The 14899-nt window shown below is 45.4% G+C and overlaps 1 protein-coding gene across 3 annotated transcripts in view; it reads right to left on the bottom strand.

The window, feature by feature from the left end:
* The window catches only part of FYN (FYN proto-oncogene, Src family tyrosine kinase), a 137884-nt gene extending 131733 nt beyond the window's left edge, over positions 1–6151 (bottom strand). For all 3 annotated transcript variants that reach the window (XM_050972274.1, XM_050972276.1, XM_050972275.1), the window contains exon 1: positions 6004–6151. The gene's annotated coding sequence lies outside the window, so the exon portion shown is untranslated. The remainder of the gene's footprint in view (positions 1–6003) is intronic.
* Positions 6152–14899: the final 8748 nt, after the last annotated feature.

Below are 14899 nucleotides of genomic sequence, written 5' to 3'. Positions count from 1 at the left end.
ATTAATCTTCATTTTCACAGGCTGTTTAACTTCTCTGTATAGAGAACATAGCAAATTTAGACCTGCCATGATTGAGATTATCTGGCAAAAATATTTTCAACTTGGACTATACCAAAAAGGATCGAGAACTATTTTGGTCAAATCTGTTAACAGAGGAAAACTGGAGCCAAGAGGAAAAGGACAATTTTAAACAGAGAAGATATTTCATGTAAGCCAAGCCAATCATTTGAGGTTTCCTCCTTACCCCTCCCAAAATCACTAACACAAGAGTTATTTTCATGTTAAAATGGTGCCAAACATTTCTTTTCTGTTAAGCAAATGTCCTCAATCATACACACACAAGGGCAGCTTCCTCTGCCTGCTTCAGGCAGCTCTTCCCTTGGTCTGTTCAATGTCCCTCCACCCTTCATACATTGTCCTGGTGCCATTACCATCACTTTCAGCTTCAAAACTCTTTCCAAATTCACCACTGTTACAACAACACTTTGGTGAATAAAACACTACTTTCGAGAGTTTATGGAAGCTTCAGTACTGATGGTACATTTGGTCTGAAATGCAAGGTCTCAGTTTCAGGTTATGATGGTCCTCACACAGCCAAACTTTAGATGTTGAGCTGTCTTTTAGAGCTCCCAGAGCCGCTGCAAGGGAGCTTGGAGGATGTGCAGATGATCTTCCAGAGGCCACGCCAAGAGCTGTGAAGCAAAGTGAGCTGTGTGAGGTGGAGTCTTTCTGTTCGGGGCTGGTTGCTGATAGTGCCTTTGTTTTGGGGAGAGCAGACTAGCTGCTCTCACAGCACAGTGTTCGATACTATTAGAAGTGTCTCTGGCTCCTCTGAGGAGCTCTGCCTGGGATCCTTTGTACTTTAAAGCACTGAACACATCACTCACAGCCGCTTCTCAACATCCCTCCTTTCTGCTCGTAGCCACAGGGAACCTAAAGCAGGATGGAACAAAGAATTTCCCTAGGCCAGAAAAGGCCTCCAGCCATTGTTGCCTCCAAAAAAATCTACCAAAACAGAGCAAAACAAATAAGCACAGAAAGGTCACCTTCCCTCTTCTCATCAAAACATTCTCACATTGCTGCTGCCTTGTAGAGTTCACCACATTAAACCACATCTCAGTTAGATGAACATCAATGAACTTGCTCTAAAATTTTAGGTTTCTGCCTTAAGCAAGAAGGACTTATTACTCACAGATACTTTAAAAAATTATAGTGTGGGAGAGGCAACTTTCAGAGATGCAAGACTGCTCTGAATCAGGAGAAGCTGGGCAGGAAAATGTGGGCTAACATTTCTCCCCACAGCACCTTGTCGCAACCAACATCATCCATTCAAACTGGGATACAAAAAAGGAGTTGTATTTTAGGAAGGGCAAGTTTAAAATTAATCTGCTGTCTTCTACCTTCTTGGAAAAAAGATTTAACCCAGACCATCTAATCCAGATCAGTTTATACTGCCAGCCTATCTTTTTTGATAGCTTTTTCAGATTAAAAACATTCATTCAAATTCATGGTATACAAGAAATAGAGCTGGTCAGGAGAAATCTGACAGTCATTTTCTGCAAGATGATTTAGTTCTATCGACAACTTAAAGCTCTGCAAAACTGCTGCTGATTTTATACTCCAGTAAAAAGTCAAGGTGTCAAAGGTTCTATTTTGCTCCAAACAGGTGGCAGTGTTTTGAGTTTAAATCCCTGCTTTCACAGCAAGTTACCATTTAAAACAGTCAGAAGCAAGATGAGGCATCATGTTTTGACTGACTTGAAATAATATGATTTTTCACCTCCCCCAGTAAAAGCAGTGATACCATTCAATTTGGTTTCCGTTCCAAGTGAACTAAAGTTCCAAAAAAGCTCTACAAAATGCGATTGTTTTCCTGCAGCCAGTGGTAAGGACAGCAACAGGGTACTGCAACTCTTGTAATGTCAGGCCTGTTTCCAGTTTCGGGGCTGAAGGACACCTCCCACAGACAGGTTTCACTTGACCAAAGCAGGAGGCAGAGATTGCCTGCCCGAAGCAGAGCCCTGCCTGAGCCAGCAGGCGAGGCTGCCCTGGAGCCCAGTGCTAACGGGGCTCTCGCTCCCTAAGGAGAGCCACACAGCCTCACATGCACCGAAACAGCCTCAGCCTTTCATGTTTCATCTGCACCTGTCATTTCTCTGTCTGGAAGTCAGGCACTAAGGGTGAAACCCATGACAGGATGCAAATGCTAGAAATCCCAATTCTTCTACACCTGCATGTTTATCGTCTACTGAAATGCAAAGCTGGTTGGGGTTTTTCTGGTATGGTTTTCTTCGTTTGTTTGTTTGTGTTTTTGTAATTTTGTGGGAGGATTTTTGTTTGTTTGGTGTGTTTTCTTTTTTTAATAGATATAAATTATTACTGCCTCACCAAAAGAAGGTTAGGGTTTTTAACCTCTAATAGCTAACCCTAAGCCACCGTGGTACCAAGTGAGACACCCAGCAGGCAGGCAGATGCAGCCCTGAAGTTTCACCTCCTTCTGAGGCACTTGGCACTGGGTGGCCCTGGCAGCATTTCCCTGGCTGCTGGGAACTCAGCTCTGAGGTGCACAGTGCGTTCAGCACGGCACAACAAGCAGCCACATCCCCGGCCAGGAGAGCCACGTCTCCAGGGATCACAGCTCAGGGTGCTCCTCACGGAGGCACGCAAACCCTTTTGTGGCTTTCGCCTCAAGTAAATGGCTGACTTGCACAATACAGATCCGTAGGCCTTTTGTCACCAAAGGAATCCTTAATTGCTGGATTTCAATGAGACTGCTCGGGTGAACTAGATTTGTCGGTTCAAGTCCTGGTTTTGGAGTAATGGGTCAAAGGGACTTCTGAAGACACTTCTGTGGGAGCTGCAGGGGTGGGAGAGGGCCAGGAGTTACTGGTTTTCTCCCTCTGAAAGGAAGGTCACTTTGACAATACACACTGCCAGCAGCAGACTTGCCCATAAAGCAAATTACAAAGCACTGTCCATGGCACAAACAAACACCATTATTATACATTCAAAGTAGTGCCCAAACTGAATTAAGCAGAACTTTACAGAACAAGTTTGAATCAAATATTAATGTGCACCCCAGAGAGAAGGACGAAGGGAAAGCACATGCCTCCAACTCTTTTTCTCCCTGAAATAAAAAGCACAGTAATGCAGCAAGACAGAAAAGTGAAGGTGCTGGTTAAATAAAAGTAATTTGGCATAAGATGGCAAACAGCTCTATACTTTCCTTATCACAATTAAACATATGATACTGTAGATGTACCATATTACAGAGTGAAATCATCACAACTGTTACAATTCTATTAGACTGTAAGTCAGTACTGATGACACCATATTCAGGTTAGTGTATTCAGCTAAGCCACAGGGCCAGTGGTCACAGAGGCCCTCACCATATCAGACTCCACTCATGATTTCAGATGACACCATTTAGCTATTTCACATAAAGGCATTATGGAATCTGTTGTAGTCTGTCAAAAATAAAAAGTTCCTCAGCAACGTTTTTCTTACTCATACAAATTAGAAATTTATCACTGGGTCCTAACTTTTAAAGACACTTGTTAAAATGATTAATAATCAACTTCCTTATATCACCTTAATAATTTCTGGCTTACACTGACTGCCATGCCCATATGCCAAAGTCATTTGTCCCTCACTGAAGACATGTATTTACTCAACACCAAAATAATTTCCAGAGAAGGCTGTTCAGAGTTTTACACTTAACTGGTATTTTATGCCACTATGTCTTTCACCAGCAGGCAACATAGAATTTCTGAAACAACATGCCTGAAGCATAAACCACAAAACACCACAGCCAGTGCCCACCATCAGACAACTTCATATTGAAAATTGTTTCTTTTGCCAAAGACAAGCCATGCACATGAGGCAGTAATTTGGTAGAGGTGAAGAGGAAGGATGCTTACAGGCACCCTCTAAGAAGCATCTGAACATTTCAACAAATTTGCAGCCTACTATTAACAAAATACCAATTTCTAAAGCATTAATTAGGCAATCTTTCTCTTTTTCATCAAAATTATAACTTTATGGTAAGACAGGCTCAGGGAGGAACCCAATGTCTGGTAAGACAGGCTCAGGGAGGAACCCAATGTCTTTTTCACAAGAGATACCATTCTTAAAATTGTTCTTATATTGTGAAAAGACACTGACCTACTGACATCCATCAAGCACTACTAGTTTTCTGAGCACACACATCAAGGTGCTGAAAACTCCTGAAACACTGGGGCAAAAGTAACAGCCTTTCCACTTTAGTGATACTAAATAAATCTGCAACTATAAAAATGAACTGTAGCCCCTCCAGTTTCCCCCTGGGTCAAGCAGTGGCTACAATGGATGCAACTGAGAAGTTGGAGATGGTTGCCTTCCCTCCCTTCCCACTCTGGTATTTTTCTTCTGCACTCCTTTGTTCGCTTAACAGGACTTTGTTTCAAGTGTGTTTTTACTCCTTCACTGCATGACCAACCCACACAGTCAGAAGACAGGCTTATAAAAACCACAGATCTCCAGCAGGGAGCTCAACGGTGGGTGTAATATTGGACACAGCTCTCCATTCATCACGAACATTCTCTGGATTTCAAGTTGACAGTGTCCTTTAGCTTACTGTTCCTCCTCATGGGAGACCAGGCGAGTCAACCCTAATGAAAACACTTCCTCCACCAGCATATAAACAAACACATCTTCACCTGCAACTCTTCTCAGCTTCCAGAACCCTTCCAGTTAAAAAGACATCAAGACAAAAAGAAAAAAAAAGAAAAAGAAAAAAGGAAAAATAAGAAGAAAACAAAAAGGGATGTGGGAAGGAGATCCTAAAAAGTGTTACAGCTGCAGGGATGGTGATAGGAAGGATGTGGGAGTTAAGGAGGTTGTATACAAGGAGGAAAATGACAAGGTCTCAAAGGCGTTCCCAGTCTTGTGCGTGCATTTCAAAAGCCCGGTCCGCCCTGGTCACTCGTTATTTAGCGTTTTAAGAATCAGAGCATATCAGAGTGATGGATGAGCAACTGCAGAGGGTTGCTTTCCACCCAGCCCAAACCTTCTCCACCAGCACCTACTCAGCCCTGCCCTCCCCGCCACTGCTGAGCCCAGGTATCATGGACTTGTTCCCTTCCCTGGCCAGCCCTCTCCCAGAGCTCACGCACACGCGGAATTCACACAGAGCAGAGATCGGGCGAGATCCCGAGGAAGCAGAGGCCAAACTGAGCCTTATTAAGGAGGTCGGGCGACACGTACACTGTGGCTCTGCAGACGCAGCAAAACGCTGGCACCCATGGTGTGGCGTTTGGTATCTCTCCCTAATCTCAAATGTAGCTGAAAAGGAACTGGCACCAGATCAGCGGCCTCGTCTGGGAAGGAACAGAGAGGCTCTAGGGGAAGACACAAGAAACAAGCCTCTTTTCACATCCTACCACCCTTGGGCATTTTGTGGGTCCCTTCTTTCTTCCCTGAAAGAGGCCTTTGTCACAGACGCGCAAATCCTATACGATTTATTTCAGAGGGAGAGAAGGTCTTTTTATTTATTTCCCCCCCCTCCCCTTTTTCGCAGTTCGGCGACAACAAATACGTCCCTGTGCTGCGCCCCCTCCCCTCTCCCCGGCCGGCGTCCGCGGGGGCGGGGAACACCGATACGGGCGACCCCCGGGCACACAGGGGCCGCGCACGGGCGGTCACGGGCGCTGCCCCCGGCCCTGCCCGCGCTGCGGCCGCGGGTCCCGGCGAGGGAGGCGGGCGCGGGGTCCGCGTGTTCGTGCGTGGGGGAGACCCGCAGCAGCGCGGCCGCCTCCCCTCGCCGGGAGCCCCCGCACCCCGTCAGCGCTCGGGCGCACAAAGGAAACAGACCCGCCGCAGCAAGCATCCATCCATCCATCCATCCATCCATCCATCCATCCATCCATCCATCCATCCATCCATCCATGCATCCATCCATCCATCCATCCATCCATGCATCCCCCCGCCCCCGCTCCTCCGGGCGGGCTCCGGCCCCTCCGTTACCTGAGGCGGCTCGGCTCGGCTCGGCTCGGCTCAGCGCAGCGCGGGGCCGGGGCGGCGCCGCCGCACTCGCATCCTCCTCGCTCCGCTCCTCCGCCGGCTGCCCCCGCCCGCCCGCAGCGAGGGGCGCCGCTCCGGGCGCCGCTGCCTCTCCCGGGGCAGACGCGCTGCGCCGAACCGCGGCCGGGCGCGGAGGCGGCGACTCCGTGCGGCGGCACAGCCGCAGCCTGCGCAGGGATGAGCTCGCACGGGCTTTCCGCGCTGCCGCTGCCGCCTCGCCTCCGCTCCGCTCCGCCCGGGAGAGCGCGGCTCGGGCGCTCCCTCCCACCGGGGCTCCTGACAGATGGCGCAACCGCAGCGCCGCCGCCGCCGCCGCCGCCGCCCGGCCCCGCTCGCCCGCCCGGAGCCGGCAGCCCCCCCGCCCGCCTCGCCCCTCCGCGGGGGCGGCCCCTGACTGACAGCGGCGGCTGCCAATGGTGGGGCGCGGCCCGCGGCAGCCGCCACTCTGATTGGCGGGCAGAGGGGGAGGCAGGGCCCACGGCCGCGGGCGGGCATCGCCCATCGACGCCCCCGGGCAGCGGCCGACGCTCTGGGCGCCCGGCGCGGCCGTGACGGAGGCGGACCCGGGCTGGGAAGGGAAGGGGGCAGGAGGCGAAGAGGAGGGAAAAGGAGGGAGAGGAGGGGTTGTCACTCCGTGTTGGGGTTCGCGACCTGCAGCTGCCAGGCGCGCTGTTCGCGATGTTCCGCGCGCCGCTGGGGCGCCTCGGGAGGAGGAGGGAGGAGTGAGCTGAACGTCTCAACATCCCCGATGAATGGGAGAACAATCTTAAGCAGATTATGCGTCTTTGTGGAAGACGACGGCTTGTTTTACTACTATGTGTTTTTTTATCCGTGATTCTTGAAATTGGCAGTAGTGGGTGATAAGGCAACGGCGGTAATGAAATACGCGGAGGTTTTCCAGAGTTATGGTTTTATTCCATTTTCCACATTTAATCGCTGAGTACTCAGCCGGCCGTTTGGGAGGAGCGTCAGTCCCACGAAGTTGGTCTTTCTGGGGCATACCTGCTGTCCCCACAGCTCGGCTGGGGCTTCGGTCTTGCGCTGTAGTCGAAGATGTGCGGGCAGCTCTTTTCTCCAGTCACGGGGCACCCTGCTCCACAGGCAGGTGATTGGAAAAGTTCTCGGTACACTTCGTTCCCTTCAGGTTCTCAGCAACGCCATAAATGCTCCCAGCGTTTCTCAAGGTGTTGCATCCACCTCCAACGCCCACTGAAAGCACCACATGCTCCAGCTTCAGGTCCTCTCCCCAGCACCGCCCTGTCTGTGACCTTGAGTGCTCCCCTACTAACAGATAGGCTCATCTCACTGTCACTTGTCTCCTAGGCTTGGAAAGCTCTTTTGCCTTAGGACTGAAGAATTGCAGTTTAGGCTTCAACAAGAACAGGAGAGACATAAAAAATACAAAAGCACAGGGAGAGAAACTTGATTAAGTATGTTGAAATAACAAAGAGAACTATAACACAAGTTTTCAATAAATGAGGTTTACATTTCTCTCCCACTTCTCCTTGGATTTAATTTTTGTATGCTGGTATTGAACCAGAGAATTATCTCATCTAGGCAATTTGATTTCCTGATGAAATTACAGTTTTACAAGTTCAAATATAAACTTATTTCTTATCAAGATGTCTACAGCTGAGTGTTCAGGACAAAAGAGGTTTTCCCCTCTTTGTCTGGGTGGCTGTGTAAATTGTGTGTAGGTGACTCTTGATCATTACATTTCAGGACCAAAGAGAGTTTGTTCCACAAGTTCACATAGAGAATTTGGAGAAGATGGGGAATTCCAAAATAAAATGTCACTTGTGTCACTTCTCATTTTAAACCTCATTGTAGATGTACAAAGAAACAAGTTTTTCAGGCTCCTGAGTAGCTCATGTTTAGTTTCCATCCTAATCCTTCTATGCAGATTGGTTTTTTTAAATCATTTATTTTGCCATGTAAAAGGTATAATCAACACAAGAGTTGAAATGTACAGATCAACTGAAAAACCAACCTTTGGTTTTCTTTCTGTTGGATGAAAACTGCACCTCTCAGTGGACAGGTCTGATTTTGCCTTCACAGAAACATCCACTGGGATCCTGATGCTGTGGACTTCGAGGAGCTGAGGCTGCAGCCACTGGGCCAGCAGCAGGGACCAGTTCATGCAGAACAGAGCTTCAGCTGGCCCAGAGCAGTTTGGAGGCAGAGTAGATTTATGGACTTCTAGCTTGGAGACTATCAGGACTGCAAATGGTGGCTTAATACTCCAGGCTCCTCAGCAGAAAGCCAGCTCATGTCTCTAGGGAAAGGGGCATTTTTGCATGCCTTGTTTGCCTTTTCTATGGGTTTATACATAATCTTACCTCCCCACAAGTCAATAGAGGTTTCTTAGGGACTTTAAGCATGTTGGAAATTAATCAAACAACCAGATATTCTTTCTGCAAAAGCTGCAGGACAGAAATGCACTTAATTTTATAAGTGAAAGAAGCGAGAATGAAGAATCTCTGTCTGAATGCACTTGTCTGAAGAAAACTAGAATGGCACAAAGAAAAAAATGAAACAGACAAAAACCTACTTGACACTCTTTTTTGAGCTGAACAAGAAAGTGACCAACTGATCAATGAAATCAGACCAAAACAATATCACACAGCAGCCACAGGGCTGCTGTAAGCCTGGGCAGACAATCTGGCTCAGCAGCATGTCATCGAAAGTCTGATTCTGAGCTAATACAGTTGAAGAGGAGCAAGGTGTGGAGCCAGGAATTGAGTGCTGGTAGTTACATGGGAAGCACAGGGAGAAGCCCTGGGTTTCCCCTTTAGGGTGCCTGTATTTCCCTTAGGATCACAGAGCTGCAGTGAGTTCCTGCAGCCCCAGTGGCAGAGGAGAGATGTGCTGGAGTGTTCTCTCTGTGTGAGTCAAGCCCACATGTCCCCACAGCAGCTCCTCCTCACTCAAGTCTTGTTCTTTAGTAGTCACTACTATGGTTTGACTGTATTGATATTTGCCTTCAGGAATCACCCAGAAAACCTGTCAGACATTCTCCCAGTGAAACAGAAGGAATAATTAGATTTACCTACATAACACTGGAACAGTTCTTTATACTCTCCTCTTATTCTCTCAACTTTTCTAAACCTTAACCTTTAAGTTCATGACACTGTTTTCTCCCACCTTTGTCTGTGTAGCCTTCCTCCTCATGCCAAACTATTTTCTCCTTTCTCCAACCTCACTTTAAAACACTTATTCATTAAAATCTTGAAATAATGTCCATTGAAATGCTGCTTCTCCATCAGTCATTTTCATGGAAACACTGTCAAAACCTTAAATGTGCAATCACATGTGCTAAACCATGTGGTGTCAAGATTTTCTCCTCTCCTTCCTATTCCCTGCTCCTGTCTTCCTATAGGGACACATGGTTTCTCACAGAAATATGAAAAGAGTCTGATTAGGATTTATTGGTATAAATAATTTAGCATCTGGGAATACAGGGTAGCAGTCACAAAATGACACATAAGTGGCTTTTGGACTTGTCAGTGGGCAAGAAGTCAGTGACAGCTATCATGAATGTATGCTGAATAAAGAAAGTTTTCAATGAAAGGTAATATTCTGAGAAGCCAAACGTGCTCACAGCTGTAATAGCAAAGAGATGTAAAAGCAGCTCTTTTGTAGAACAGGGCAGGACATCAGTTCAGTTTCCTTGGTTGTGTCAAGCCACTCCTGGTAAAACTAGGCTGACTGTCAGGAACAACCATCAGAATTATTTGCTGGATACTTCTGAGCAATAATTTGTAAAAGTCAGATCCTAAGGAACTTGTATTTTAAAAGATCTCTGAAGTATTAAATATTATGTGTCTTTGTTTTTTCTTTTTTTTAATTAATAACAAATGTTATTTTGAGATTACCTTTCATAAGGATTAACAAACATCATGCTTAAATTCTTCATTCAAACCAATGCACTAGTCACAGACTGATAGGTCACTAATCTGCTTCACCATTTTGTCTTCTGTCTTACACTTCCTCCCTTTTTACATTGCAAACTTGGCAATGCTTCCATTTGTTTTGGTTTTGGCTGGGTGTATTTTACCAGCCTGTCATGTATAGCATATTATAAATAATTACAGATTAGTGGCGGGGGGGGAAAGGGATCTGAACTTGCCTACAGTATTTTAGGAGGCTGACAGTATTTGCCTCAAACATCCCACTATATTTTCAGGAGGTGCTTCAACTGGGGAGTGCTAAATGGGTCTTGCTGACTCACAGGTGATTACTGCCAGAGAATGCTGAGGTGGCAGGTCTGCCTCCCTGGGGACAACATCTCTGAAGTGTGAACAGCAACCTGGAAGCAGGAGGGAAGGTCTGAACTGAGCTCTTCCTCATGCTCATCAGCAATAGTCACACTAATACACAGAAGCTGAAGGAAGGGTATTGGCAGGGACAGGAGAAAAGCACTTAGACATTTGTGTGTTAGGCAGGTAATTTGTAGGAGCAAGTAGACAGGAGAAACATCATCACCTCATATCTTTAAGGAATAAAGAGCAGAGGCCTTCCTTACTGCTGTAGAGGGTCTAATCTCAAACATTTACACTCATATAAGTCTGCTTTTCTAACTGTCTTAGAACATCCCAAACCCAACAATTAGAAGAGGTGTTTCCACAGACACTACACAGACGTTTTCCAAAACCAGCAAAGCAGGTGTTAAACTGCAAGAATAGCATCTTCAAATGGCATCATGCATTTTCTAAAAGTCAAATTTCCGTGTTTATAAGTTCCAGATGTGTTTGCACTCTCTGTGGCTACACATGGACACAGGGATAAAACAGACATGGGACTACCTTAGGAAATCCAGAAATAGCATAAAAGTATTGACGCCATTTTTCATAACTTCCAGATTTATTAGAAGTCACATCCTACTCAAGTCAGAAAAAAATTTCTTGCTCTAATTTTATGTACTCAAATAAACATTTTAAATTCTCTTAAAGTTGGTGTAAGGCATTGACTTTCAGTAAAAATATCTTTTAAATGACAGTGAGGAGCCTGTGGGATAAGAGCAGTAATTTGTTGCATTTATAATCCAGCCAAGAAATATAGCAGTTCTCTTCTTGGGATGGGATATTTTCAAAGGTACAGGAGGCATTGTGTATATTACATCACATAATTTCGTAAAGATGAAGAACAGATAATATGCTTAAAGATGTGCCATTGTCCTCCTTCTGCTGCCAGCATTAGCCCTCTGCCAAGTGTCAGAGGAATGCTGGGAAGGCTGGCTTCCTATAGCACAATAAGCCCAAGTTTTTTCTTAAATATTACTTTCTTCATTTATTTGTAGACACCAACACCATCGTAGATGCGCTGATAAACCGCAGATATATCTCCAGGAAATAGGCCCATGTAGGGCTTTGTGATTCCCAGAGGAATACGGTTTTCAATGAACTACCTCCAAATGCCAAAAAAACAGAAGTATGCAGTTTCTTGTCTGTCACTGTCTCCAAGCCACACTGTGTAACACAGCAATCTTCAGGTCTAAAATGTCAGCACGTGCTAAGAACTAACTGAGTCCATGAGGATACTCAGATTATCCGAGGGAGCACTTTGACTTCTAGTCCCAACATACAAAATGGGGACCAAAATGTCTTCTTACTTGTGCAGCCTGAAGATTAATTACTATTTGTGAAGAATTATAAATATTCTGGGCAGGCTGTACTGCAGAAGCATGAAGAAAATTAGTAATACTCTTTCCATTGTGGGGCTGAATTTTTGCACAGTGCCACCTCCTGAATGAGAGGAGAGGCATAATTCTATTTTCTCTCTAATCCTTTTGGCCATTACGTCACCAAATGAGTCAGGATCTTCTCAAAAAAAAAAACTATTCATGTTCCTGTGACTAACTGCTGCATGCACTCAGGGAGGCTACAGCAAGGTTATGTAAACTGTCCCAGTTCTGGCACTACCCAACTGTTGAACTCTTGACCTTCCACTTCTCGTGTTCTTTTAATCTATTTTTGGGTGTGATTTCCCAGTTTTCTTGGTTTGTTGGTTTTTTTTTTGTTGGGTTTTTTTTTTTTTTTTCTCTATTGGTAAAATAACCCAGAGATCTGTCAGCTGGAAGCAGACTGGTTCCATGTGTATCGTTAGCAAAGACATATGCTAATGAGCTTATTAGAGGGTTGGGAGAGTCCTTTGGTTGCCTGCTCCTCCTCCTGGAGGCTGCAGTTACCACTCAGAAGCAGTGGGCTGTCCTTGTCTGCCTAGGATGATTATTAGGAAGGTACAAAGCACGTATATGAGCAGCGGGTTTCCAGCTATCTGCTCACAGTGGAGTGCTGGTGGGTGTTCCCATTGCTTGGGGTGGGAGCCAAGCTTCTCACAGATTGTCTCACATGCCTTCTTTCCCAAATCTGCCCCTTTCTACTCATGCTCATAGAGGCTGTGTCCTCTCTAGTGCCCCATCTGTTTGTCCCCATTACACACCAACAGCCTTATGCAGTGTTTTACTGACAGTAACCCTCTTTCTAATGAGATGCTGACTTGTGGACTGGATTCCAAGCAAGCATTAATAAGATTTGCATTTGCTTTCAGCTTATTAATCAGAGCCTCTTCCGCTGGTGTTATCTCCAAGGAAAACACATCCTAGCCAGCACCGCGCTCATCGTGCTCTTTACCCACACTGTGTCTGCTGGCACCTGCAAATGGATGGGATTCAGTGTGAACCTCCCACAGAGCAGCCTTCACCTTGCTGTCATCACATTGGCAGCACCATGGAATGCTGTTGTGGAGCTGCAGTAAGGCCACTGCCCTCCTTTTTCCATCATTCTCACCTCTTGTAGTATTTTTGAGCAGACTATTTTGTTGACAATGTCAAAGTGAACCTGTGCCCTCATCGGCTTATTTTCTAACTGGGAGTCCTTATTGCTTGGCAGTTGGAATTGCATCTGTCATTAGGGATGTATTCTGGATCCTTCAGCTAAATAAAAACCAATAATCATGGCACTGTGCCATAGCTGCCTGTATACAGATGATCATGCTCATCATTTGGACATTCCCTAGCTGCACTGGAAAACAGATATAGGATGTAGTGAATCCAGGCAGAACATTGGAGGACTGAAATAATGCAGCCACACTGCCCTCTGAGATGTACAGCATGAGCTTTCTTCATCCAAGAGCAGAACTAAAAACTTTTTAAGGGTTTAAAAAAGGGTATCTGCTGAGTCTGGAATAGATGACCATTTTGCTGAACTGTTCAAAGCTCCTTTGATTATCAAATCTTAAAGTATCTAAATAAGAGATTGTTCCTCAACAAGCCACCCAAAGCCAGAGCTACATGCAAGGGTGAAGAGCAGTGTTCCATGTAAATGCAAAATTTAAAATGAACCAGACCCAGAACTGTTAATCATTAGTAGAAGAGACAAAACACAGAAAGGTACCCATATGAATGCAAAACCCAAAATGCACAGAGGCAAAATCTAGACAAACACAATTAAAGGGAAAAATGAACAATCTGAGGAATAATAAAGGTCTCCCTGCACACAGACTTTGTACACAGTATTCATGGAAAGAGAAGTCATTGAGATTAAATGTACTGATAAAAGCAATAATACAAAATAACATTGTCAAGCAGGCAGGAAGTGAGACCAAGAGTCAGATTTTGCAGACACGTGTTATTAATGTGGTGCAGGGGCATGGAAACAGGAATGATGCTGTAAACCTCAGAAAACTGAATGATATGGATACAAGGCAGCATCAAAAAACCTGTTCTGAGATAAAACCCCATGATGCAAACTAAAAAAACCCCTCAGGAAATCAAATGCAAAAGAAGCAGCAGGATTGTAGGAAATCTGTGAAGCGATAAGATTTCAGTCTGTCTGAGAGAAAAACTCAGTCAACCAAAGTACTATAATGCTGGTAGGATGGTATAAAATTCAATCTGCCAGCATTACTCTGAGTCCCTTGAAGGTGAGGCCAACAGGTCACGATGTCACTGTGTCAATGGCTGTACCAACTCAGACAGGATAAGCATCTTCTGTTACACAGATCACATCGACTCTGTGCATGAGTGTTTTGCCGCACCCTTCTTTTTCAGACTTATCCTACCAGGAACAGCAGGATGTTCTTTCTTTTCAGATACCCATGCTTCACTTCACTTCAGTGTTTATTTCATTTGAGAACTAAGAAGGGTTGGCTGGTAATCAAGCTCCCTTTTCCCAAGAGCGCCTTTTGCGCGTTGCTGAAGCATGTATGTAAGTGTGCTTCCACTTTTCCCATGCTGTGGCTGGATGAGGAAAAGCTCAGCAAGCACAGCAGCCAGGACAGGACAGCTGGAGTTCATGACTAAATACCTTCCTGGAGGAGGATTTCTTGCTTTGGAGGAACAGGATTATTCCCAGTCCTTCATGGCTAGCGGTGGTAATGTTAAAAGCACCTAGGTAAGTCAAATTGCTCCTCTGCAAGATTATGGACTTTATCTAGATAAAAGAAAGTTGGCAGTGGCATTTAGGCTCCTATCTGCAGAAGTGAGTAATCCCTGTCAACAGCATAAGTGGAATTAGCTGAATCTCCTGGGAGCAGCATGTAACTCACAACCTTTTGCTGGCCACCACCTGGTTTGATAGAGTTCAGTAAGTGGAATAAAATTTGACTGTAACCACAGTAAAATGTACTTTTCTGCCGTGTCATTCACATGCATTTGCTGATCTTCTTAGGATTATGTGCCAAAGAGGTGAAAACCCCAAAGCTGCATCTAAAGATAGTTTCTAAACGCCTTTAATAATAGTTTTTTAAATTAGCTGACATTATTTGTACTATTTTCCCACCATCAAACAGCTGCTGAATTATGAAAAAAAGGAAAAAAAAAAAGCAGCACAGACATGGT

This window comes from Serinus canaria, chromosome 3 (genome assembly GCF_022539315.1).
Source record: "Serinus canaria isolate serCan28SL12 chromosome 3, serCan2020, whole genome shotgun sequence".
NCBI classification, from domain to species: Eukaryota; Metazoa; Chordata; class Aves; order Passeriformes; family Fringillidae; genus Serinus; species Serinus canaria.
Note: the sequence above shows the minus strand (reverse complement) of the source record. Positions and strands in the feature narration are given on the sequence as shown.